A 26,214-nucleotide genomic window follows, 5' to 3' on the forward strand; every position below is an offset into this window, starting at 1 on the left:
AAGTGAATAGTACCAGGATTGACTTTTTAGTGTAAAAATGTAATTTTTCGTTAAAGTGAACAATACTGAAAGCTTTTTGTTAAAGTTCTCTAAATTTAATTTATACTCATATATACCCACACACAAAGTGTGTGTGAAACTTTTTACTTTTATTTTTAAAATTGAAGAAGAGATGAAAGAGTGAGAGAGAACGTGAGAGTGGAGAGAGAGAAGTTAAAAAAAAATTAGAAATGATAAAATCGCCTGTGGGTGTAGGTGAGGTTTAAACAAAAAATAGTAAAATTTGTTTTGTGAAATGAAGTTACTGTCCTTAACTTTTTTTGTTGTAATAAAAGATAAAAATGTATTTTTATCCTTTTTTGATTGACAAAAAGAATTTTATTAATATGTAGCGTAGATTAGTCATTAATTGGAAACGATAATTACTCAATATGTTATTAAAACATGCATATTACTATTTCTTTGTCCTTATTTGGCGGGTAAAATATTCCCAAAAATGTTAATATAATTAAAATAGCTTGCGTGCTGGTAGAATCTACTTGACGTATGTAGAAAGTAAGTGAGAAGGTTGTTAACATTATTTTGGAGTTGAAGAAATAATTTCCGTAAAGGGATATGATCTTTCAATCTTTATGTATTAACCGAATAAATGTTAAAAATATCAACCATTCAAACTACTAATGTGTATAATTTCATAGGCTTTTGTTAATCGTTTATGTAGCATGGGTAGAGCTTATGTTTTGTATTTGAGGATACTAATGTGTGAAAATTAGAACGTTTTATCGCCTTATTGGAAATTAGAACCACATTTCAAAGTGCATATGCAATTTAGTAATACTATGTAAATTAATTTTTTAGATTAAATTATTATAATGTGTCACAAGTAAAAAAAAAAACGTTAATCAGTACTTAAGTAATAATTTAATTACCAATAATCACGTCATATAGTAACCTTTGCAATTACTTCTACTGGTAAAAAAACGTGAAGGTTACATCCTATTAAACGGACGACGTGAAACTAAGCGTTGTTTTTACTTCTCACTGACTGGGTCCATTGGGCCGCGGTCCACCGAGAAATTTTTTATAGCCGTTAGAAAGAAAGAGCTCCCTTACATTTAAATCGACGGCTCAGATTCACTCAATTCAAACCTCGATGCAATCAAAACACCACCCTCACAAATCCCTCCGATCCTATAAACAAACGGTCCCTTTCTCTCTCTCTAACTCTCTGAGATCTTCGTCTAAAATTCACAACCCTCTCTCTCTAGAACTCGCATTCTTGCTGTGATTCGATCCATGGAAGGTACTCTCCTGAGTGTCCTCTCTCCCCAATTATTTCTTGTTTTTGATTTAATTTCTTGTTAAATCGTCGAGCGAGTGGTAATTCAGATCAAGCGGTGGAAATATTCCCCAAAACTGCAAAGACTTCGTTCCAAATCATGACTCCAAGCCCTCTTCGACCTCTGAAGCAGGTTCTTTTTGTTTTATTTTATTCAATTTGCCCACTTTTTAATTTTTTGAATTACAAGAAAGTGTTGAATTTGAGGTTCGGATTCGATTATTACTGCTTCTTACAGTTTTAATTTTGTTTCCGGTCCAAGAAAATGTAGAATCGGGAAATTTTCTGACTCAATTTCATCCCTCTTTTTCTTGAGTTAAAACTTAAAACCCGATTACAACACGGTTGGACAGTGACGACAAAGGTGGGTAATTTCTGAAATTCTTGGTTTTTTAATCTTTAATTTTCTTAAAGGAAATTGGGAAACTTTTCAACTAAACTGTTACATTGTGAATTTCAATTGAGTAGTTGAAGTCAGGCTCTGATTATATCATTATTTTCAGAATGTACTCCTGATATTGCTACCAAACCCGTCGAGTGAGATTCTGATTATATTATTGGTGAGATTAGCCATGTTAACAAGGTTCTCCATGTCGGATGGTCCTTCCAGTTGTCCAGATGATCTCAACTGGCGTATCAGGTATATATAAACCACGAATTTCTGTTTGTTTATTTTGTTTCATTTCCCCAATTCAATTTATGACTTTGATTACTTCGACTTCGTGTTCCTGTAATGTCATACAGGATAGATTTAAGGACTGGGAGTCTTCAGGTGTTGAGATTGTGCCGGTATTATCACAACCCCATGGCGTTTGGACAGGACAAAGTGGTTATATGTGCAGGTAGACCTTCACCCCATCCGCTCTAAGTTTCATTCAAAGTGGTTCCGCTTCTGAAGTACAGAATTAATGCTTTCTGTGGTTATACATTTTCAGGCTGCTTTTTCTAGAGCCAAGCAAATTTATAATCCTCTCTCCACACTCCACAGCTGCTGTGTCATGCAGGCAGAAGCAGATGACTGAGGTATCCTTACTGTTCTCGTTCACATTTCTCTGTGTGAACATATAACTTTGAAATCGGACAAGAATCTATTCTTGAGTCTTGATCTGCGCCAGACAAGGTGCTATCACTGCCTTGTTTACTAGTTTAGGTGTAAGTAATTTGTTGCAACATCACCTAATGTAGTCTTCACCCCAGGGCCGATTTTATTTAGCCTCACCAATAAGAATTTTGCTCTAGAGTTCAAACTTCTAAGTGTAAGTAGTAAATATATCTGAAAATGCTGCACGCTTTAATGATCTTGGGCCAAGCCATTTTACTTGAGGAAGTAAAGTTGTAAGGCGCATGTTGGAGGGAAGGTTTCTGCAGCAGATGATGTTGAGGTCACTGTCTATGACGTACATACCTGTTTTTGTGTGAAAATGGTGACATTTTCATAAATGCATGATACGTGTAAACAAAGAAAATGAAATATGAGTTTGCTCTCAATCTAAATTTATATCATCTGATTTGACTAACAAAATTCGGGTAATTCTTTAATCCAGCATAGTGTTTTGTTACAATCACTTTGAGGAAGAAAGTGATTGGAAGCATTGTATCTTCGTTCTGTTTTGAATCTTTTGAAAAATTCACTAAACGTTTTTGGTTTTGTTCTCATGCTTTAGGATTTCAAGAGAGAGCATATACTGCCAAGTCTGATGAAGTCAAGCTCACTACGAATTTCTTTCCGGACCCTACAATTCTAAACACCATTGAACTGCTAAGTGAGCCTTTTGTTTTAATCACTCACAATTATTTCCTAACTTTCCTTCTCTCTTTGATTGTAATTTGTTGTTTCTAGATATCCAAATGCAGAAGCTTCATTGGAATTGCCCTGGTATGCCTTCTAAAAACTCATTTTATAACTACTGCTTGCTGTGAGTGTGCCTAGAAACAAGCATAAGAGTTAATTGCTAGATAAACAAGAGTAGGAACCCCATAAGTGTCTGCTTTGACTGTCCTCTATGGGAAACTCGATTGCGTTGAACTACTTAAATTTTCTGCAATATGATAGTCTTAGAACTGCTGTGGTTGATGTGAATGAATGAATTGTTACTGGATGCAGGATCCAGTTTTTCTTTATTTGCCTTGCACGTCTTAGATGAAATAGGGCCGCCTTGTATGTCCTGATTGCAACCTGTAAAAGCCCAAAGTTTTTCAATCAATAACCTGTTTTTATCAACTCAGTTTTTCACAATAGAAGTTTCTCCAAGCAAAAAATTTGATTTGAAACGATAAGACTTTATCCAACAAAACAAATGCTTTTTCGAATTAAAAATAGACTTAGGCAAACAAGAATTTTATTGCAAACAAGAATTTTTTCATTAGTGTTAGAAAAATACCCTCCCAATAAATGCTTTAGTTAATTTCTATAACTAGAAGTCTAATGGTCAACTCACTTGTTTCTTTAGAATCATTGACTTGTGTGTGACATCGTACGTAGGGTCCATATATGGTTTCAACTTGTGATCATTCACCTTGAATGTGTTACCACTTTACTCATTAATAATGTCGACAACCCCATGAGGATAAACCTTAGTAACCCAGTGTTGGCCGTTCCAGTTGAACATCAACTTCTCTAGAAACAACTTCAACCTTGAATTAAACAATAACACTTTCTAACTTGGTTGAAACTCTTTTCTAAATTTGATTGTCATAAAACCCCTTAGTTTTCTCCTTGTGGATATTCGCACTTTTATATTCTTCATTATGAATTTCGTCTAACTTGTTGAGTTGCAATTTACACTTATCACCAGCAGAATCATAGGCAAAATTTAGCTATTTGATAGCCCAATACGCCTTATGCTCTAGCTCCATAGGTGGATCATGTTTACCCATATATGAGCTGAAAGGGAGATATCCCAATCAGAGTTTTATACGTTGTTCTGTATGCCTAGAGAGCATCCTTTAATTTTAGACTCCAGTCCTTGCAAGTGGTGTTGACTGTTTTCTCTAGGATCTGCTTTATCTCTCTGTTGGAGTCTTCAACCTGCCTAGATGTCTAAGGATGATACGCAGTGGCTACACAATGGGTGATCCCATATTTTGCAAGGAGTGCAGCAAAAAGCTTATTCAAGAAATGCTTACCTTCACCGTTGATAATAGCACTTGGAAAACGCAAAAAAATCATACCTTGGAGGAAATTCAAGACCACTGAGAAATGTATTCCACAGCCACAAGAATGTATTGGTTCCTATGGGACGATGACTGCCCCAAACATCAAATAATTCAACAACCAGAATACTTTGTTTCGACATCTTATTCTGCTTAGACTGATTGCACACTCGTGGACAACAATCACAAACTTGACCCCAATTATTTGCATTCTTGAAAAGTGAAGGCCAAAACAACCCAATTTGCAAAATCTTAGTTCTTGTCCTCTTCGGCCTAAAGTGTCCTCCACATGCATATTGATAGGCAAGCTTAAAAACATTTTCCTGCTCCTTTTTTGGAACACACCGTCGAATGGTTTGATATAAGTATTGCATTAACGTTGGGCGTGTTTAGGCCAATGGCCCAGGCTTAGAAAGACCTAAGAGCCCAAGACTCAAGGGGTTCATAGAAGGCCGCCCCGAACACTTGAGCCGCCTAATACAAAAAAAAAGTTGCCATCAATCGCACGGAACACGTGAGAAAACTAACAGCTTTATGGCAGAAGTCTCCAAGGGCAGAACTACTTAAGTGCCATTTGGACTATGTAGGGGTAGTGTAACCAAGGTCCAAGTGGGAAGCTCGGCTTACCTAGACCTAAAAAGGCATGCTACCTCGGTTGCAAAAATGTCATTTCACTGACGAGAGCTTAGCTGTGGAAAGACGTTAGTGAGTTCGTACAACTTGTTGGCGCATTTGAATGTCAATTTGAGAAGCTCCAAGATTAAGAGGCCTATATAAAGATATTACGACCTTATCCAATATCGGGGTTAGACGAGTAAGAGTCGAGCGCTATTTAGTCTTAAAGTGACATTATGTGCAATACAATGGATGTAACCAAATTTTGAGGACCGAATCGCTTATATCTTCGAGTCCATTTCGTTTCATTCCATATCTTAAGCCCACCACGAGAGATTTAATTAAGTTTATTAACCTTACAATTTTGAGTGTTCAATCCTTTCTTTGGAAGAACAATTGTCGATCCAAAATTTCACATACCACCATACTTACAGATAATGGACTGCAGTTCACCAGCTTTGAAGTTACGGACTGGTACAAGGAATTCGGCATTCACCACCTCACTTTTACTTTGCAATATTAGCAAAGCAACAAGCAAGCTGAAGCTTTGTCACTGTCATTGGGAAACACATACGATTTGGTTGTGTTTTCTACCCATCTATATTTGCTCCACAGTTTGTAGACCACCAAGCAAGATGACTAGCAGTCTCGAGCCGACACGCCGAAGCAGAAGACGAGAAGAGATGACCAGACTCGCCACCTGTGAGGAAAAGATGAATGACATGCTTGCTGGTGTTGGAGAGATAAATGAGGTGGGGAACCTCCTTCACACGTAAAACACCCTACTTCAGTAGAAGCATGACGACCTTATAGAACAAATCAACAAAACTAACAAGAAAATCGACAGCACATTTAAGGGAAAAGCTCGTTTTTTCCCTAGGATGTCAACAAGAAGCTTAGAGAAGGGGAGGATGCTTGGGACAAAGGGGTGAAAGTCGTCGAGCAAGAGCTGGGAGGCTCGACGGGAACTCTGATTGGCCCCCTCGACCTAAGAAACATCCTGAGAGAAGTTATGGGTAAGGAATTAAAAGCATGTGGGATGCTTGGAGATATTGAACAATCATTCAAACCAAAGAACCTTGATTATTCTAAAGATAAAGGGTCACTTCCATTCTCCAATGACCTATCGACAAGCCGACGAGCAAGGACACTCGAGTGTTTAAGATGCGAAGCTACGAAGGGCTTTCTGATCTATATGACCATCTCAATGGGTTCATATATGCTACCAAGGGTCGAGAAAACAACAGTACCAAATGTAGGCTATTTTTTACTATCCTCATGGGAGCTGCTGCCATAGTTGGGTTAAGCAAATAGCCTTATAGTCCATACAAATTTCTCAAGATTGAGATAAGTTTACCTGGACACCTATATGATCATCTTAAGAGGCAGTACACACGGACTGACCTTGCCTCAGTGAAACAGGATATGGATGAATCCCTGAGCAATTATATGTCCAAATTCAACAAAAAGTATACCAGATGCATAGCATGTGATGAAGGTAATTTTTACGTTTATCTGACTCGGAATTCCCCCCCCCCCAAGACCTTTAAGGATTTGCTTCGTAAGACAACCAGTTAATCCCGAGCCAAACAACTAAACAAGATAAGGATCCAGAGGCAGCAAGCACTCGAACCTAAAGGTAAGCAGGTTGAGAAAACAGAGAAAAGATGGTAGAATATCATAACGAAAAATGGTATAGAGACCCACAACTAGTCGTTAAGGTACCCAAAGTAAAATGAGTGAGTTTTTTTGGAAGAACGATTGCCTTGAAAGAAGTTGCATTTTTATCATAAGCTAGTTAAATGGTGTAGAGGCATCACGTTGGTCGAGCCATATCAAAGCGGTAGGAACATCAAAACTGCTGATTGTAAATAGAGTCCTTACTTGAACTCTCTATGGGTGTAAATGGTTCGACATGGAGAGTTTGTTTCTACTTAGTATAAAAAGAGAAAGAAGTTTGTTGAAAAAACAAACTTTCCATATTGCTCCCCCCTTACACTAAAAAGCTTGCACACACACATCTGTCTAACCACTAATTTCTCAGAAATTTAAACCAATCATCATTGTCATGACTAAGAATAATCCACGTCCTATAAAACACCCAAACCACTTAAAGGATCAAGGAAAACACATTTCATATAAATATTTAAAATGACCCTTAAAAATTTATTACAAACTTAAAGTTTTTCGTTTTGCCACAAAACACTTAAAAATTAAAAGCACAAAAATTATGTTGAGGGGGTTAGTCTGCTCTAGTCAACTGCAGTTGTGATTGTTAGGCAAACAACCAAAGAGTCTACGGCTAGTCTGGACTGACTGACTACTACTGCAGAGTCAACGGCGAAAGAAACTGTGACTGCTAAGTATGGAGAATAAGAATTGATTGGCATGTTCCCAACAGGTGGGATCGAAGAATAAGACTTCGCTCGGTAAGAGGATCACTAGAGGGCTCAACTACTCACTTGGGTACGCTCCGAGGCTTTGGGAGTGGCAAACTCGATGAGGGTTTCTTTAACTCTATTTTTTTTTCCTCCCCGTCTTGCTCAGAGCTATCATCTTCATCCCAGACATCCATATCATAGTCAGAATGATGGTTTCTCCACCTTATTGTAAAACTCCACATAGCCTTATAAGCGAAGTTTGATGGTAAGCTCTTTGCCAGGCGACGATTGGAAATAGCTTTTTGTTTCCCGATTGCCTTAGAAGCGAAGTTTGATCACCTGCCTCCCCAAGTGCTCGTTCCTTTGCTCTAGCCAAGAACTCTTTTTTTACTGTTTTGACGGTCCTCCAAGTTATCAAGTCCAAGTGCTAGCTGTAGAAGCTAGTCTCCATAAGCGAACTTTCGGACCCTGAAGAAGTTCTAACCATCTGTCAAAGAAAAAAGAAAGAATGGATCTTGTAGCATTAAGGAATATCCAGAAAGGCATTTAGGGAATCAATCTGATTCTATCTTTGTTTGTTCCGTTTGAAGTAAAAAAAAGGATCCAAAGAATTGATCTAATAGTATATACTGAGAGAAATATGTCTCTTATTTAAAACATTTTTTTTATAAATCATGTTTTAGAGTTTGCCAAAAGATTTTGGAGCAACGATAGGACTAGGTATTTTTCTCTAATGTCTGCTAAGATGCTCCAAATTCTAGCTACTAGTCAGAATGATGGTTTCTCCACCTTATTGTAAAACTCCACATAGCCTTAGAAGCGAAGTTTGATGGTAAGCTTTTTGCCAAGCGACGATTGGAATAGCTTTCTGTTTCCCGATTGCCTTAGAAGTGAAGTTTGATCAACTGCCTCCCCAAGTGCTCGTTCCTTTGCTCTAGCCAAGAACTCTTTTTTTACTGTTTTGACGGTCCTCCAAGTTATCAAGTCCAAGTGCTAGCTGTAGAAGCTAGTCTCCATAAGCGAACTTTCGGACCTTGAAGAAGTTCTAACCATTTGTAAAAGAAAAAAGAAAGAATGGATCTTGTAGCATTAAGGAATATCCAGAAAGGCATTTAGGGAATCAGTCTGATTCTATCTTTGTTTGTTCCATTTGAAGTAAAAAAAGGATCCAAAGAATTGATCTAGTAGCATATATTGAGAGGTGAGAAAAGAAAAAAAAATGTCTCTTATTTAAAACTTTTTTTTATAAATCATGTTTCAGAGTTTGCCAAAAGATTTTGGAGCAACGATAGAACTGGGTATTTTTCTCTAATGTTTGCTAAAATGCTCCAGATTCTAGCTACTAGTCTTAATCATGTGATTATACTGATGAAGATTTATTTAAAGTGGAGTTACTTTATGGAGCTGATCTCTGCCTCTCCATCTCCTTAGCTGCGTAGGCATCTTGAAGCCTCTTAGGTCTAGCTCAAGTTGGACACTCAGCTTTTTTTCGGAGAAAAGGTGTTAAAGCCTCCGGTACTGAGCAAAAAGAGCCTGTGAGGGAAAAGACTATGAAAATTAACGAAGGAAAAAACGATTCTTAAGCACACGGAAATGAAATGGGAAAAAGAACTTACTCTAGCTTGCAGATTAAAGGCAATGACAAGTGCTACTTGCTCGTAGGCGTTCCCCTTGACACACATCTACATCATCCGCGGAGGATCCCTTTGCAGTTCGATTTCTTAGAGAGGGCGTTTCGCGAGCAAGCTACCATCATAGCGATAGAACCCGACCCTTCTATTCTCAAATGAGATGAGGATTTGCTTCTACTAGCGCTTGAAAGGGTGCTCTACATTGACCAATTCTTGGCGACTTACTCTTTTTCCCCATAGTTCGACATACAATCTACTTGGCAAAGTACAAAGGAGTTAGAAATGAACAAAAGTGAGTCCATTCAATTTACCTTTTAGAAGGCTCAAAAACAAAAGTTGATTAGGATAAGGGTAATGGAAATTTCTGTAGAAGACAAAGAAGTGATGGCTGCCAACTGAAGCTTTTCCTCTTCGGAGAAAGAGATATGTCTAGATTAGTCAACTACATAGAAAAAAGGGGGGAAGTTGTATTTAAGTTTGAAAACTCATAACAAACTACAAAACACTAGGATATGAAAGAGGTAAACTATGTTGTTACAACTTTTATTCCTAAAACACCTAGCAACTTGAGCGTCTATCACTTCTACCTAGTCAAGCTCTCCCAATTGCCACTCACTTCTACTTAGACAAATGTTGAGCACGTGGTGGAATCTGATCTGGCTAGGAATGTTTCTTAGTTTATTGTAGTGTTAAACAAGGCGATGGTTGACTTTGAAAAACCGACAAAGGCAACCAAACACCATATTTGAAAAACTTAGTAGAAAAGACCACACAACAGTATGGCGGTCAACTAGGTTTTTTCCTTTGCAATTGGGGCTTGGAGGATGACATTAAAATGTAAGCTATACCAATGTCTCAACTCTTCTAACTAGACACCTACAGTCGAACCTAGGGGACTTGTAATGCGTAACACTCAGATGCGTTGGGCAATCCTACATCTCCCATTTTTTGTTAAGGGCTACTGAGTCGCCATAATGCTCTAAGTTTTCTTCGTGACAACCAGAGGTAGACCCTTCACCAAAAATAGAAGCAATAAGACAATTCGTCAAGTCCACTATGGGTTTATGACTGATAAGGCAGAATAAAGGACAACCCGATCAAAGGCTCATCGAGCGTCTTGAAAGAATTGACAAAATCAGTGGTAACTTGTGCAGAAAATATGCACGGCATTGTGCAGTTAAAATCACTTTCTCGACATGTGTCCTTAAAAAATTTTGCATATGAAGAATCCTTTTTATAGCATCCAACAATGGTAGCTTCATTTGACCTTTTGGGGTATGGAAGCGGGGGATCAAAAACACACTCAGGCACTGGTTTGTTGCTACTTTTGTTTGGGTACTCATTCCTATTGAGCCTTTTAATTTTATAAGCTTAGCAGCTTATTTGTTTGGCCTTTTCTGTTTCATACGTGAGTGGCGTTAGGGTTTAAGGCAACATCCTTTTGGTTTCAAAGTGAGAGTAGAGAATGGCCAATACAAAGGAAAATGAGGGTTGTTGCTTTTGTTCTCCATTTGTGCAATCATTCATCAAAAGATATTTGTGCTACATTTTAGAACACATACCTTGGGCTCCAATTCTGCTTCAATCCATTCCATAATCTCCCTTATCAGCTTACCCCTTAAGTGTACTTCAAAAGTTGGGCGCTAACTAATTTGTTCTCCAAGTGATTCTGCGGCACTCTGCCAGCTTAACAACTTGGCAGCCGAGCATGGATACCACTGGTAAGAATGTAAAGAAACTCGGGTTCGTGGGAAGGGACTTTTGCAAATTTCATACCCCTGGCGGGTTTATGAACCACCTATTCCATACCTCGAGAGGTTAAAACTGAAGGTATAAGATTAGCAATTAAAGAACTTCATGCAAACATTGATCAATGCTTAAATCAACATGTTGCATATAAAGATGATTCCTTCATATGCAAAGAAACTTGTGGACTTCGAGAAAGTGATTATAACGGAACAATGCATTGCAGTTTTACTACACAAGCTGCCATTGAAAAAGAAAAATATAGGGAGTTTCACAATTTCTTGCATATTGGAAATTATGATTTTAAAAGTGCTTTAAGTGCTAGTATTATTAATTTAATGCCTTATTTTGTTTTCAGCGATAAGGTCAAGGAGAACCAAATTCGATATTGATTATCCTTCAATTGGCGTATCGTTCTGTTGCATATCATAATGGCATAATTGAATGTCAGTTAGTTGGTAATGACACGGCCAACTTCACCAATTTTGTTAGTTCTTTTGAGACGCTTGATGAGCCTCTAATTGGGCCATCCTTTATTCCTCCTCACCGGCCACAAACCTAACTGCCAATAATGGACTTGACGAATTCTCCTACTGCGTCTGTTCTTGAGGAATGGTCTACCTTCAGTTATTGTGAATAAGACTTGGAGTACTATTTTAACCTGGTAGACCTCAGCAAAATGGGAGATGTAGGCTCGCCTAAAGCATTCGAGCACTGCGCATTACAAGTCCCAGTTTCGATCATGAGTGCTTAGTTAGAAGAGTTGAGGCATTGGTTTAACATCCTGTTTAATGTCATCCTCCTAACCTGGATTACGGGGGAAAAACTTAGCCAACCGCTACATGACTTAATGGCCTTTTCTGATGAGTTTTTCAAATCTGGCATTCGGTTCCTTTGCACTCATTCCTCCATCGTGTGATAACCCACACCGATTTTTCAAAATTGACCATCGCTTTGCCCCTTATCTGAAACTATTATAAACTACAAAACAGTATTGGCTGGATTCTGCCACGTCCTCGGGTCTTGTCTACTATTTGTCGACAACCCATCAAATCAACGACCCTACAAGGATAGATAGTTCCTTATAAGTTGCAACTGGAAAAGCTCGACTAAGGTAGAAGCGACAGACGATCGGGTTGCTAGGTACTTTAGGAATAAATGTTGTAACAACATAGTCAGCCTCATTCGTATCTTAGTGTCATGTAGTAAGTTATGAGTTTTCTAACTTAAATACAGCTTCCCCTTTTTTTCTTTGAAGTTGACTGTTCTAAGCTCTAAGGAGTAAGAGCTTCAGTTGATTGTCATCACTTATTTCTCTTCTACAGAAATTTCCACTAGCGTTAGGTTTCCGACCGATCATCCTTCAAAGAGGTAAATTGCATGGTCTCTCAAATTGCATGGACTCACTTCTAATTATTCATTTATAACTCATTTGTACTTTGCTAGCATATTGCCCGTCGAGCTATAGGCAAAAAAAAAAAGGTTGGTAAGAATAGGTCGGGCGTTATGCTCAAGGCCTTCTTTGGTCTCTGTGTAAAAACCATTCTAAGAACTAGCAAGAGCAAATCCTCGATCAAGCGCCGATTGGAAATGAGCCAGAAACCTTAGTTCTTAAGAGACTGGCCAAGTTCAACCACCATAATGGTATCTCGCTCGAGTGATGCCTTACCCCAAGAGATCAACTCATTCAGGAAGATTTGTAAGGGGATTCTTCGGGGAGCGTCCATAAACAAGTTGCCCTTGCCATTGATCTGCAGGCTGGAGGAAGTTCTTCTTCCCATTTCACTTCCTTATATGCTTACAAAATGTCTTTTCCTTGGTTAATTTCCATAGTCTTTTTATTCAACAAGCCGTTTGCACCCCTTTCGAGAGATTATGACCATTAAACAAGTATTGGGATCTGGTATAGGTGACCTCTGAGCGTTTGTACGAACTGCTTGGTTGCCACCTCAATCTTGAAAACTTATGACGTATATCACACTCTTGCCAACGCTGAATCACCTTTGACCATTTCTGCCCCTGTAACTTTATCACTAGCATCATCTACGACCGAGTAAGTGTGCGAAATTGCCTTTCATAATGCTCGGGGATAATTATTCCCTAGATCGGTCAGAATTCCTCGATAGTGAAGATCTTTCAAACAAAGTGTAGATCACCTTCCTATCTACCAAATCATAATCACCTTCAGCAAATCCCCCCATGAGGGCATTATATGTCGTTACCTTATCACATCCTATGCATCTAGTGAACTCGTTATTGAATCTGGATATATAATCGATCAATGTCTCAAAGCCGATCCCCACTTATGATGCTTATCGGGTTGGGAGGGCAGACCAGGGTTCCGATCGAGCCTCCCAGCACTTGCTCGACGACTCTCGCTCCGTCGTCCCGAGTATCCAGCGTCTTCCTTTGCTCTAAGTTTCTTGTTAATTCACAAGCATTTTTGCCCCTTGGTTTCTGACATCCGAAAGGGAGAACAAGCCCCTCTCTTAGATGTGTTGTCGATCTTCTCGTTTGTTTGGTTGATTTATTTTAGGAGGTCGTCATGCTTCTCCTGGAGTACGGTGTCTTAGGCATGGAGGAGACTCCCCACCTTGTTCATTTCTCCGACACCAACAAGTATATCATATCTTTTCCTCATAAGCCTAGTCGTCTCTTCTCGTCTTCTTCTTTGGTGTGTCAGCTAGGGACTGTGGGTCATCTTGCTTGGTGGACTACAAACTAACCCAAAGATAACAGCGTAGAAAATGCAACCAAAGCATATGTGTTTCCCGTAGACGGTGCCAAATCTTCTGTTTGCTCATTGCTTTGCGTGTATTGTAGAGTAGAAGTGAGGTGGCGAATGCCGAGTTCCTTTTACCAGTCTGTGACTTCAGGGATAGTGAACGTTCAAAATTGTACCAGTTTGCTCATTATCTGTGAGTATGGTATGTGGAATTCTGAATCGACAGACAAAATATTGAACGTTCAAAATTGTAAGGTTAACAAACTTAATTAAATCCTCGATGTGGGCTTAGGATATGGACTGAAACAAAATAGACTCAAAACTAGGCTATGGCCATTGTATTCTCATAATAGGCTTTAAGACTAAATAGCACTCAACTCATACAATCATTTTTTTCTCTTCTCTTGTCCGACCCAAATATTAAATGAGGTTTTAATCTTTTCATATAGGCCTTTCAATCTTGGAGCCTTTCAAATTGGCATTTAATGCACCAACAACTTGTACTAACTCACTGACACCTTTCCACCTATTCGAGTAAGCTCTCATTAGTGGAATGAAGTTTACCCAGTCAGGGTGGCATGTTTTTTTAGGACTAAAAGAGCCAAGCGTCTCACTCGGACCTTGGTTACTCTACCCCATCTCGTCGAGCATTATCTTGACCACCTTTACGTCTCATACTAAGCATCTTGCTGACTACGAGCCACCACATAGTCTAAATGGCACTTGAGTAGTTATGCCCTTGGAGACTTTTGCTATAAAGCTGTCAGTGTTCTATGCAATTGAGGGAAACTCCCTTTTTGTCTTAGTCGGCTCGAGTGCTCGAGGCAGCCTTCTATGAACGCCTTGAGCCTTAGGTTTTTTCTTTCATATGCGCCATTGTGTGGGTCTAAAAGTGCACAACGTTAACACCATATTTTGAAATTTGCCCATCACTATGCGTTTGGATGACACTTTGAGCCGAAGAGGACAGCAACTAAGATTTTGCAAAGTGAGTTGTTTTGGACTTCACTTTTCAAGGATGCAAATAATTGGTGTCAAGCTTGTGATCATTGTCCACAAGTGGGCAATCAGTCCAAGCAAAATGAGATGTCGCAACAGAGTATTCTGGTTATTGAATTCTTTGATGTTTGGGGCATTGATTTCATGGGACCATTCCCATCATCCCATGGGAACCAATACATTTTTGTGGCTATGGGATACGTTTCTAAGTGGTTCGAGGCAATTGCAGCACTTACTAACAAAGTCAGTGTTCCTGAACTTCCTCCAAGGTATGATTTATTTGCATTTCGATATTCCAAGAGCTATTATCAGCGATGAATGTATGCACTTCTTGGATAAGCCTTATGTTGCACTCCTTGTGAAATATGGGATCACCTATTGTGTAGCCACTACATATCATCTCTCTATCTAAGCAGGTTAAAGATTCCAACAAAGAGATAAAGGGCATCCTAGAGAAATAGTCAGCTTCACTTGCAAGGACTGGAATCGAAATTAAACGATGCTCTATAAGCTTACAGAACAATGTATAAAACTCTGATTGAGATGTTCCCCTTTTAGTTCATTTGTGGGAAAGCTTGTCATCTACATGGAGCTTGAGCATAAGGTTTATTGGGCTATCAAACAGCTAAATTTTGCCTATGATTCTGCTAGTGATAAGCGTAAATTGCAATTCAACAAGCTAGACAAAATTCGTAATGAGGCATATTGAAAGTGCACCGATCTACAAGGAGAAAACTAAGGGGTTTCATGACAATCAAATTTATAAAAGCATTTCAACCAGGGCAAAAAGTGTTGTTGTTTAATTCAAGGTTTAAGTTGTTTTCAGAGAAGTTGAAATCCAGCTAGAACAAGCAACGCTGGGTTACTAAGAGGTTTATCCTCATGGGGCTATCGACATTATAAATGAGTAAAGTGGCAACACATTCAAAGTGAATGATCATACAATGTTGAAACCATATTTGGAGTCATCATACGATGTTGCACACGAGTCAATGACTCTGAAGAAACTAGTGAGTTGACCATCAAACTTCTACTACATCTAACTATAGACATAGTTAAAGCGTTTATCGGGAGGCAGCCCAATTTTCTAACACTAACTTGAAAAAATCCAACAAAAATACATTTTGCTTTCAGTTTTGTTTTCTTTCAATAATACTAGTTGAAAATCCTTGCTTGCAATAAAATTCTTGTCTGCCTAAGTGTGTTTTTAATTCGAAAAAGCATTTGTTTTGTTGGATAAAATTCTTATCTTTTCAAAGCAAATTTTTGCTTGGAGAAACTTCTGTTGTGAAAAACTGAGTTGATAAAAACAGGTTATTGATTGGAAAACTCTGGCCTTTTGCAGGTTGCAATCAGGTCATACAAGGCGACCCTCTTTCATCTAAGACGTGCAAGGCAAATAAAGAAAAATTGTGTCCCTATTTCATCTAAGATGTGCAAGGAAAATAAGGAAAAACTGGATCCTGCATCCAGCAGCAATTCATTCATTCACATCAACCACAGGAGTTCTAAGACTATCATATTGCAAAAAATTTAAGCAGTTCAATGCAATCAAATTTCATGCAGAGGACAGTCAAAGCAGACAAGCAGCTATGGGTTCCTAGCCTATCATTGAATTGCTAAGTCTCTAAGATCATTCATAATCATGTTTATCTAGCAGTTAACTCCTATGCATGTTTCTAAGCACAGTCACAGCAAGCAGCAGTTATAAAGTGAGTCTTTAGAAGGCATACCAGGGCAATTCCGATGAAGCTTCTGCATTTGTATATCCAGAAACAACAAATTACAATTAAAAAGAGAAGGAAAGTTAGAAAATAATTGTGAGTAATTAAAACAAAAGGCTCACTTAGCAGCTGAATGGTGTTTAGAACTGCAGGGTCCGGAAAGGAATTTGTACTGAGCTTGACTTCTCTTCAAATCCTAAATCATGAGAACAAAACCAAAAACGTTTAGTGAATTTGTCGAAATATTCAAAACAAAAAGAAAATACAAATGCTTCCAATCACCATTCTGAGCTTTTCCTCAAAGCGACGTTAACAAAACACAATGCTGGATTAAAGAATTACCTGAATTTTGATAGTCAAATCAGATGATACAAAGTTAGATTGTGGACAAGCTCATATTTCTTTTTCTTTGTTTACACGTATCATGCAAGTATATGAATACGTCACCTTTTTCACTCAAAAACAGGGTGTAATGTACGTCCATAAATAGACAATGACCTCAACACCATCTAATGAAGAAACCTTCCCTCCAACATGCGCCTTACAGCTTTGCTTCCTTAAGAAAAATGGATTGGTCCAAGACCATTAAAGCGTGCGGCATTTTCGGATATATTTACTACTTACACTTAGAATAACCGTAGAGCAAAATTCTTACTGATGAGGAACCCTAGAGGCCAAAAAAATCGGCCCCGGGGTGAAGACGACATTAGGTGATGTTGCAACAAATTATTTACACCTAAATTGTGAGTTAAACTAGTAAACAAGGCAGTGGTATGGCGCAGATCAAGACTCAAGAAAAGGTTTTTGTCCGATTTCAAAGTTATATATTCACAGAATAATATCTATCTTCAATCCCATGTTCGACTTTGAACATGCAAAATTACAAAAGGGATTCCATAACCAAACTTGTACATCGACATTCAGCTGAATATAAGTTTTCATTACCAGTCGCCACATGATCTCATGCGAACCGGATAGTCAAATAAACGAGTACACGCATACTTGAAATATAACGACAAATGTAACAAAAACAAACTGAGAAATGTGAACAAAAACAAACAAGTACACGCATACTTGAAAAGTTTCCCAGTTTCTTTCAGAAAATTAAAGATTAAAAAACCAAGAATTTCTGAAATTACCCACCTTTGTCGCTCACGTCACTGTCCAACTGTATTGTAATCGGGTTTTAAGTTTTAACTCAAGAAAAAGAGGGATGAAATTGAATCAGAAAATTTCCCGATTCTACATTTTCTTGGACGGGAAAACAAAATTAAAACTAGAAGAAGCAGTAATAATCGAATCCGAACCTCAAATTCAACACTTTCTCGTAATTCAAAAAATTAAAAAGTGGGCAAATTGAATAAAATAAAACAAAAAGAACCTGCTTCAGAGGTCGAAGAGGGCTTGGAGTCATGATTCGCAACGAAGTCTTTGCAGTTTTTGGGGAACATTTCCACCGCTTGATCTGAATTAAAGCGGAAAAATTCGCTATTATTACGCCGCTCGCTCAACGATTTAACAAGAAATTAAATCAAAAACAAGAAATAATTGGGGAGAGAGAGAGAGAGAGAGGACACTCAGGAGAGTACCTTCCATGGAATCGAGTCACAGCAAGAACGCGAGTTCTAGAGAGAGAGAGAAGGTTGTGAGTTTTAGGCGAAGATCTCAGAGAGCAAGAGAGGGAGGAGACCGTTTGTTTATAGGACCGGAGGGATTTGTGAGGATAGTGTTTTGATTGCATTGAAGTTTGAATTGAGTGAATCTGAGCCGTCGGTCTAAATGTAAGGGAGCTCTTTCTTTCTAACGGCTATAAAAAAAATTTCTCGGTGGACCGCTTCGAAATTGCCCAATAGGCCCGGTCGGTGAGAACGCAAAGCGACGCTTAATTTCACGTCGTTCGTTTAATAGGATGCAACATTTACATCGTTGACCAATAGAACTAGAGATGTGCTATCCACACATCTCATTTTACTTCTCACATACATTTTGATAATTTCTGTTCGTTTATCTTCTTCAATTCATCCGATCCGACGGCCAAAAATTCAAAAGGTGTGTAAGAAGTAAAATGGGGTGTGTGGATATCACATCCCTAGAACTAATTGCAAAGGGTAGTTTAGGAAGATCAACTTTTAAACTAAATTTTTGTAACCATACGACGTGATTATTGATAATTAAGTTATTACTTATGTATTGATTAACGTGTTTATTTTTTAATGGTCCCACATTATATAATTTGTAAATTTAGGCTAAAAATTTGATATTACTCAATTGCATATACAATTTGTAGTGTTGTTTTACTTTCCAATAAGGCGATAAAACGTTCTAATTTTCTCACAATATTAGTATCCTCAAATAAAAAACGTAAGCTCCACGCATGCTACATAAACAATTCACGAAAGCCTATGAAATTATACACATTAGTAGTTTGAATGGTCGATATTTTTAACACTTTTTCAATTAATACATAAAGATTGAAAGGCCATATCCATTTAGGGAAATTATTTCTAGAACTTCAAGAGAATGTTAACAACCTTCTTACTTACTTTCGTATTCAACATTTTCACTTTTACTTATGTCAAGTTTATTCTTCTAAAATGCAAGTTAAGGGGTTAATTATTTTTTTATTGACAAATATTTTAACGTAATTAAAATATAGCTTTGAATGCCACTAGAGCACACTTGACATTAAAAGAAATGAAAGAGTTGAACTGAAAAAAATAAGTGAGAAGGTTATTAGCATTTCTAAACTTTAGTAGTGCATTTTATAATTATTTCTAAATTGTATAAAATGTATAAATTCGCTTTGATTGATTTTCTTCTTAATTTCTATAAAGATCTTCACTCAATACTCAAGTCAATCACAAAAGAAATAAAAATAATATTTATCTAATGAATACTCAAGTCAATCACAAAAGTAATACTCACGCTATTTTCTTAGATTCTGTGGTTTGAACTCACACTAATGTAGCACAAGTTTATAGGTCTAAAAACATTTTTGTGCAAGATCCGGCTGCCATCTGACAATGAGTTGTAGAAAGAGACAAAGGTATAGAAATAAGTAATGGGACGGCTTCGGCATGGTTTTGTTCCTTTTTCTACTTTCCTATAGGTTGAAATAGAACCTTTGCACAATAGCCTTGAATAACTCAATTTTATTTGCTCTCAAAGACCAACATATCAACAACAAAATTATGTTGTCCTCAATACTTGATCATGTCTCTTAATTGTCCTAAATGTCAAGATTTTAGAGTCACGTTAACTGCTCACTACTAATTACACTGATATTGTCCCCACTTAACCACCTACACAACGCGACATGTGTTAGGTCTTATCACAAAAATCTCGGTGTTATTAGTAGTGAATCCATTTATTTATAAGTAGTCATATATTACGTCAAATTTTTGATGCATAATTGCATTCTTCAACACTAGAACTCGATGAAGTAATTTCAGTTTGATACATGAAGTACCAAAGCTTGGAATCAAAATGATATGACCATAAAACCGAAAAGATAGGAAAATATTGAAATTAAATTGCAGGCCGGCCATTCTAAAAGTTTCAGAGAGCACCACAATTCGTGGTTTCTGGCATGGCCGCCAATTTAAAATTGGTTCAGCAGGTCTAAACCCTAAAAACTAGAATCTTGAAGGATTTTACCATATTCCGACAGGTTTAGCTATTCTTTGTTAGACTACCAGCCTATGTATTGGTGTCGACTAGTCCCTACTTTAATTTTGATTATTTTGCTAACACGTTTGTAACCAAGTTCAAATCCCCTTCTCCAGAAAAATATCATAACATAATTCTTCAGCTTCATTGGAACAAAATAATTTTGATAAGCCTAAAATAATTCAAGAACCACATACCATACAGGTGGCAGAGCTCATAAGACAATTTTAAAGAACAGACAAAAGCTAAAGCACAATGATGAGATCATTGAATATCGCCACGCACCCCCTGTTAGCATTGTTTAAACATGTATTTGTTACTTAATTGTATAATCTATACAGATTAACATGACTTAATGCATAATCTATACAAATTAACTAACTTAGTTGCGTAATCTATTCAAGTTACATATCACTACAAAGTAATAAACAAAGAAACCGACGTGTACGTGAGTACTTTTCATTGAAAATCGGGAAACTTATTGTATGCATGGTTTTACGAACAAAAATCCTACTCTTACCACCAATTTGTACCATTTCTCTAATAAAGATGAGACCCACATGCATTGCCAGGCCTATCTCTATCAGTGAAATAGTACAAATGATGATACAAATAAATGATAAGTGTAGTGTTACTCTATTACGAAACACAGCCACGGTGATGCATGGTTCAACGAGAAAATTACAGTGGGAGTGCTACAACGAGAACCCATTTTCCTTGCTAAAAATTTTCTTCAACGAGAAAAACAATAATTTCCTCACTAATATTTTGGTGGGAAGGGAATATAATTCCCACTAAACCTAGAGTGAGAAGAACAATTTTTCCTCACTAGCATTATGTACATCAACAAAACAATTTTCTCGCCGATTTTTTTTTTCTCGTTTTTTTAGAGATGTACGGAGACCAAATGACTTTTTGCAAGAACTCAAAATTTTCCTCGTTGAAAGCAACTCTACAACGTGGAAGATAATTTTATCGCTAATCACTCATCTTAAAGTCCGATATCAGGTTCGAGTCAGTTTTCTCGACTCTAGCAATTTCAGATTTTGTACACGCAATGGCATATATCCTTAACTGATAAGATATTCACTTAAACGGGTATATCAGATATGCCCGGATAATTCTGCTTCCTCAAAGTGAAGACCTCATTAGAACCGAGAGGGTGTTCTTATGGTCTAGAACTATTTGATCAGTACATGTAAGTCCCTTGGAAACTCCATATAAATTTCGTTTTAAGATCCCAAAAGTTGTCATATCGCATTATTTCATTCATATCATTCGTCATGGATTGATTCTTCTAGTTGACCAATCAGTTCTACGTTAACACTAATCAACGGAACGCGGTTCGTTACATTCACTTTTCATTTATGTTGGTAGTAACCATATAAATAAAACATCATCTGTGATAATCTCATTCTAATTCCATATCTCATCCAAACTATTACATTGGACTAAGAACTTCAGGTCTCAAGACTAATCCGAATTTAATCTCATGAGCTGGAAAGGATTGAGACAGTGATCGAGGGGCGGATTCATTCATGCCATGTTCCTCCACTTTCGGGGAGGTGAATAATTCAAACCGAGTGATCTGCCATGATTTTGGCGCATGACAGATTGATTGGCTAGCAGCTAATGTACGAGGGTCGACCACATTAGTGGCGTTCTTACTTTTGGAGACGAATGTCCATCGTACATTTGGTACATTCATCTTTGCAGGCACATTTGCAGCCGGTATATGTGATCTCGTCACTTTTGCTAGATCAGAAGAAGTGTCTGGTTATACTATAACGATCTAGATTGGGATCGAGATGAGACATAGTGAGGACATTCGCAAAATGAACGGTAAAGAGATTGCATGTCAAGGGTTCTAAGTAAAAAATATTAGAAGGAGAATCATAAACGACATAGATTTTCATCTTTCTTTAAGGACCCATTTTTGTACGTAAGGGCGACATAAATGGCACATAGATCGCACAACCAAAGATGCGCATATGCGATATGTTGGGTTCGTATCTAGTAACCAACTAACGCGTTATTTATAAGCTTGGGTCAAGACGGGTCTCAAGTAAACCAACATGGTTGCTTGCAATATTGCATGGCCCCAAGCAGAGATTGGGAACTTCGTACGTATGACCAACAATTGTGCAATCATTTGAAGGTGTTTAATGAATGCTTCTGCTAGGCCGTTTCGGGTATGAATATAGGGTATATGATATTTAATTTCAAAACCCAATCAACATGCAATATCCATCGAAAGTTTTCGATGTAAATTCTTTAACTTAACCAATCGAATATATTTGATTAGATAATCAAGGTGGTGAGCCCTAAGCTTGTTAATCTGAGCCACCAGTGTGGAGAGGCAACTTGTGGACAACAGCCACATGTGTGACAAATGTGTAGAAGCATCAACCAATACCATAAAGTGTCTAAATGGTTCGCAGGGTGGTTGAATCAGTCCACTAATATTGTCCCCTTGAATCCTTTGTAGAAACGATGGAAGGTGCTAAAGCATGGTACGCTTCCAGGTATGATGTCTTTACTTCTAATAAGATGATACCCAAATCATAAATCATCCTAGATATCCTAATCGTACATCCATAGCGAAAATTCTTTTGGAATCTCAAGTTTCTGGTCAGCCACATAGTGAGCCTGAATGGGTGTAATCCACTTGTTAAGCATTTCATCTTCTCTAGATTACACTTTTGGGTGTATTCGTTGGAAGTGCAAATGAATTTTACTCCATTTTCTACATTTGTTTCAATATGGTAATAGTTCTCTAGAATATCCTTAAAGCTCAAAAGAGTGTTCTTCAGGAACGAAGTGAGTGTAAGGTTTCCCATTATGGTAAAATTATTACCATTGGACAACATAGGGCAATGCCATGCCCTATACTCAAGTTGGATAAGCCTAAAAAGGTTGTCAAGGGATGATTAGATATGAAGTTAGTATAGAACCAGACATCTAACTTATCCACAAAACATACATAAGCATGAGTTAATTGTATTAGTCACATGTGGTAATTTTTGTTAATTAACTCTTATTTGAGAGTAATAGTGACATCCAAACACCAATCTTAAATCTGAGAACAAAATAAATTGTTCACAAAGTAAACCAAATATACAAGGGGGTTCAGCCAATAGGCATTCTATGTCAAATTTTGCTTTTCCAAATGTGCTAGGTGAAGCAAAATTAGTCTCACGGATTGACTGCGGGAATGGTTCTCCTTAATAACATTGGTAGAGGTACTGAAATGTGCATGACCAATGATTGATTCCATCAAAACGGAATTAGATTCTACAAGGTTGAGGCTCGGGAATACTATTCCTTACTCTTGAAGTTTTAGGTCTTAGGTTCCGAGGATAATGCTTCGAACGTGATACCACCTCTTGGCAAACCCTGACCTACCATATGTTGTAAAACAAACTTGAAATCAGATTATGAGAGAGAGATAGACCCAGACTTGGGTTCGATAGGCTCCAGCTGAAGCTGGAGATGTATGTTCGGTAGGACTCTGATGAAGCAGAGTAATACGGTTCGGTGTACCTTTGTTGAAGTATAACATGCCCTTCAGTGTACCTCTGCCGAAGCAGAGCATGCATGTCGGTGCATCCTTGTTGAAGCAGGGTACCACTATTTAGTAGACTTCAGCCAAAAACTTGGTCTATATCGGTTGGTACCTCCCAGCCGAATTGCTGGGGTACCTTTCTCTCACAAATGTGGTAGTAATTAGATCTAAGAATTTGGTAAACTTCTGCACTCTAGAATTGTACCTATTCATAGACGTAAAGATTTAGATATAGAAGGACGAGAAATATTTTCTTCCAGTCAAAATTCGATCGAATATAAACTCTAGAATTGTACCTATTCATAGACGTAAAGATTTCAATTATGTTTTACTTCGGGAAAGAATTCATCTTTGCATGATTTGAAACGGTCCATAGCGAGTCAAAGAGCCATAGAGTCCTCGGCAGAGAGGTACTTCCATTTGATACATTTCAGGCATAAGTTTTCGAATGAAGATTATGGTGGAGGCTTATTCAACTCGTCCACACCATAACTGGCTACAATGATTTCGCAACTAGTCGTAGTCAAGCAGGGTGTCACGTCTTGTATCCACATAAAATAGTTTCTTGTTTGAAACTACCAAATCAGTGAAATCGAACTTGTTACTATTCTACAATATGCTGAATGTGGAAACAAGAATGTGATTGGTGTTTTAGGAAATAAAATTTCCATAAACATCAAAGTTAGAACATTCAGGGTCTAAGACATGGTTTGGCTTTAACAGATTTAAGCATGGAGAACTTCAGGTCTCAACATAAGTGTTGCGAGAAACTTCAGGTTTCTATGGCACTTTTCCGAAACTTCGGGTTTGGAAGTATGAACTTCAGGTTCATAATACCTGTAAACAAACACAATATATATAAGACATAATATGTATAGCAAAAGAAAACAAATATATTAATGGTGGGTAGCTTTGGGACCCTTTATGTGAAAGTTCAGGGAAACGGCCCTAATAGTATGGAGCTTCAAGTCCAAAATATTATTTTAATTTGCTGGGCTGTGGGCCAGCGAGAAAATTAGGGTTAATAGAACCAAGACCCAAGTATGGGTTAAGAAAGAAAAAGTGAAAACTAAATCCCGATAATAGGGTTTAATTAAGGTTTCATATGGTCTAAAATAAATAGGCCCATAAAGAAAAAGGTTTTTCTCAGACGTGGGTTGGACTACAGGTCCATTGGGAGAAAACAAGTGGGCTGGAAAAAGCACAAAACGGGTATGAAAGCCAAACTGGGCTTACTACCTATTTTCGTTTTTTTTTTCCTTGGGGTTTGGTGTCAAAACCTGGCTCAAAGAACTGAAGGACCAAAAAAAATGGGAATCAAGCCCTAGGCCCAAGATGTGAGATAGGGTTGTAGTGGGTTGAGCACAAACAGGGAAGCCCAAGGCCCCGGGTCAGGTTAAAGACACCCTAACGAAGGCTGGGTGTGCTTCCGTCGACGAAACAAGGCATGGCGCAGCAAGTGGCGGTGATTTCCGAACAGATGCTGTTAGGGTTTTGTTGGGATGCAATCAAAGTTGAAACAATATCGAGATAAACATCGTTATTTTGGAAGAAATCTGGATTGCATGATGAATATTGTGAACGGGTTCTATCTTCAATTTTGGCTTTCCATCTCAAAGCTTGTACCACATTCAACACACACAAAAAAATTTAAATGGAATCAATAAAACTATATGAATTAATAAAATAAAATAAAATCAAAATTTAATCAATTAAGAATAATTGAAACGTAATATTCTCTTGATTGAAGATGAATAACTTCTATGTCAGATTCCTTAAGAGTAGTTGTAGGAGCGTGCTGATAACGTGTTGTGGTCTATATTTAACTGAGAGGTGTACCATGGAGAGAAAGAGAGTGAAGAATAGACTTGAGAAATTATGAGTTAATTCCCCAATCCTTGTGCCATTATTTGTAGTAATAAGGAGGAGAGAAACTTGCTCTCCAAGTAATACAAAGTCTATTAGGAAAGATCTTCTAGATCCCAAAGAATTCCTAATCTATCTATACTTAGGATTTACACAATCACAATATTTATTAGAACATGTCACAACATTTCCATATTTTTAAGAACATATTTAAAGTTTGCCAGTAGTAGGCTAGTGGTAATAATAAACGATACAACATGTTCAAAAGGTAAAGAAGTTGCAGCTTATGTAGGTTTTTAATTTAGTGATAGTTTTCCAGATATGTACTGTTTGCTCTTAGTGCTTCAGATGGTGATGTCGATTGCTTTTCAGATTAAGAAATTGATCAGTATTTAGAAGTTGTACTCATTTGTTACCCATTGTATCTCTTTAGTTCTTATGAATGAAATCACTCTATCACTTCTTATAAAAAGTTATTGATTGATGTTGTCACTAAAGTTCGACATATATATCGCAAAGCAAACGTAGTAACAGATGAATTGGCTTCATAAACCTAGCATTCCAATTTCGCATAAAGTTAATACATCAATACAACCAATGTGTAAAATACCCATCGTCTTGCTCAATTGTAACGCATAAAGTTAATGCTATAAAACACAACACACATCTGTTCATCATTAGAAAACAATCAAAGGAAGAACTCAAGGCAACTCGCCTCGAATTTTCCTCGGAAACAAAAATAAAGGAACCCTGTATTTTGGGTAAGTTCTACGAATTTCTTGGAATATTGGTGCAACTCAA

The 26,214-nt window shown here is 37.6% G+C and overlaps 2 long non-coding RNA genes across 7 annotated transcripts; one reads left to right on the forward strand and one right to left on the reverse strand.

Annotated features, from left to right (window-relative positions):
• Window positions 1–1,134: 1,134 nt before the first annotated feature.
• LOC148689400 (uncharacterized) lies at window positions 1,135–16,594 on the forward strand. Of its 6 annotated transcripts, none has more exons than XR_015958771.1 (7): window positions 1,135–1,472; window positions 1,843–1,979; window positions 2,084–2,181; window positions 2,275–2,362; window positions 3,004–3,102; window positions 3,180–3,215; window positions 15,935–16,594. It is a non-coding gene; the product is annotated as an uncharacterized LOC148689400 (long non-coding RNA). The 6 variants fall into 6 exon arrangements; XR_015958774.1 differs by lacking the exon at window positions 15,935–16,594 and adding an exon at window positions 1,602–1,703 and having other exon boundaries at window positions 3,180–3,419; XR_015958775.1 differs by lacking the exon at window positions 15,935–16,594 and adding an exon at window positions 1,611–1,703 and having other exon boundaries at window positions 3,180–3,419.
• On the reverse strand, window positions 16,091–18,045 carry LOC148689401 (uncharacterized). The gene is made up of 4 exons (XR_015958776.1): window positions 17,903–18,045; window positions 17,695–17,778; window positions 16,436–16,509; window positions 16,091–16,344 (listed from the first exon to the last, which is right to left on the reverse strand). It is a non-coding gene; the product is annotated as an uncharacterized LOC148689401 (long non-coding RNA).
• Window positions 18,046–26,214: the final 8,169 nt, after the last annotated feature.

The sequence above is a fragment of the Pyrus communis genome, chromosome 17, assembly GCF_041283825.1.
Source record: "Pyrus communis isolate YQ-2024b chromosome 17, ASM4128382v1, whole genome shotgun sequence".
NCBI lineage: Eukaryota > Viridiplantae > Streptophyta > Magnoliopsida > Rosales > Rosaceae > Pyrus > Pyrus communis.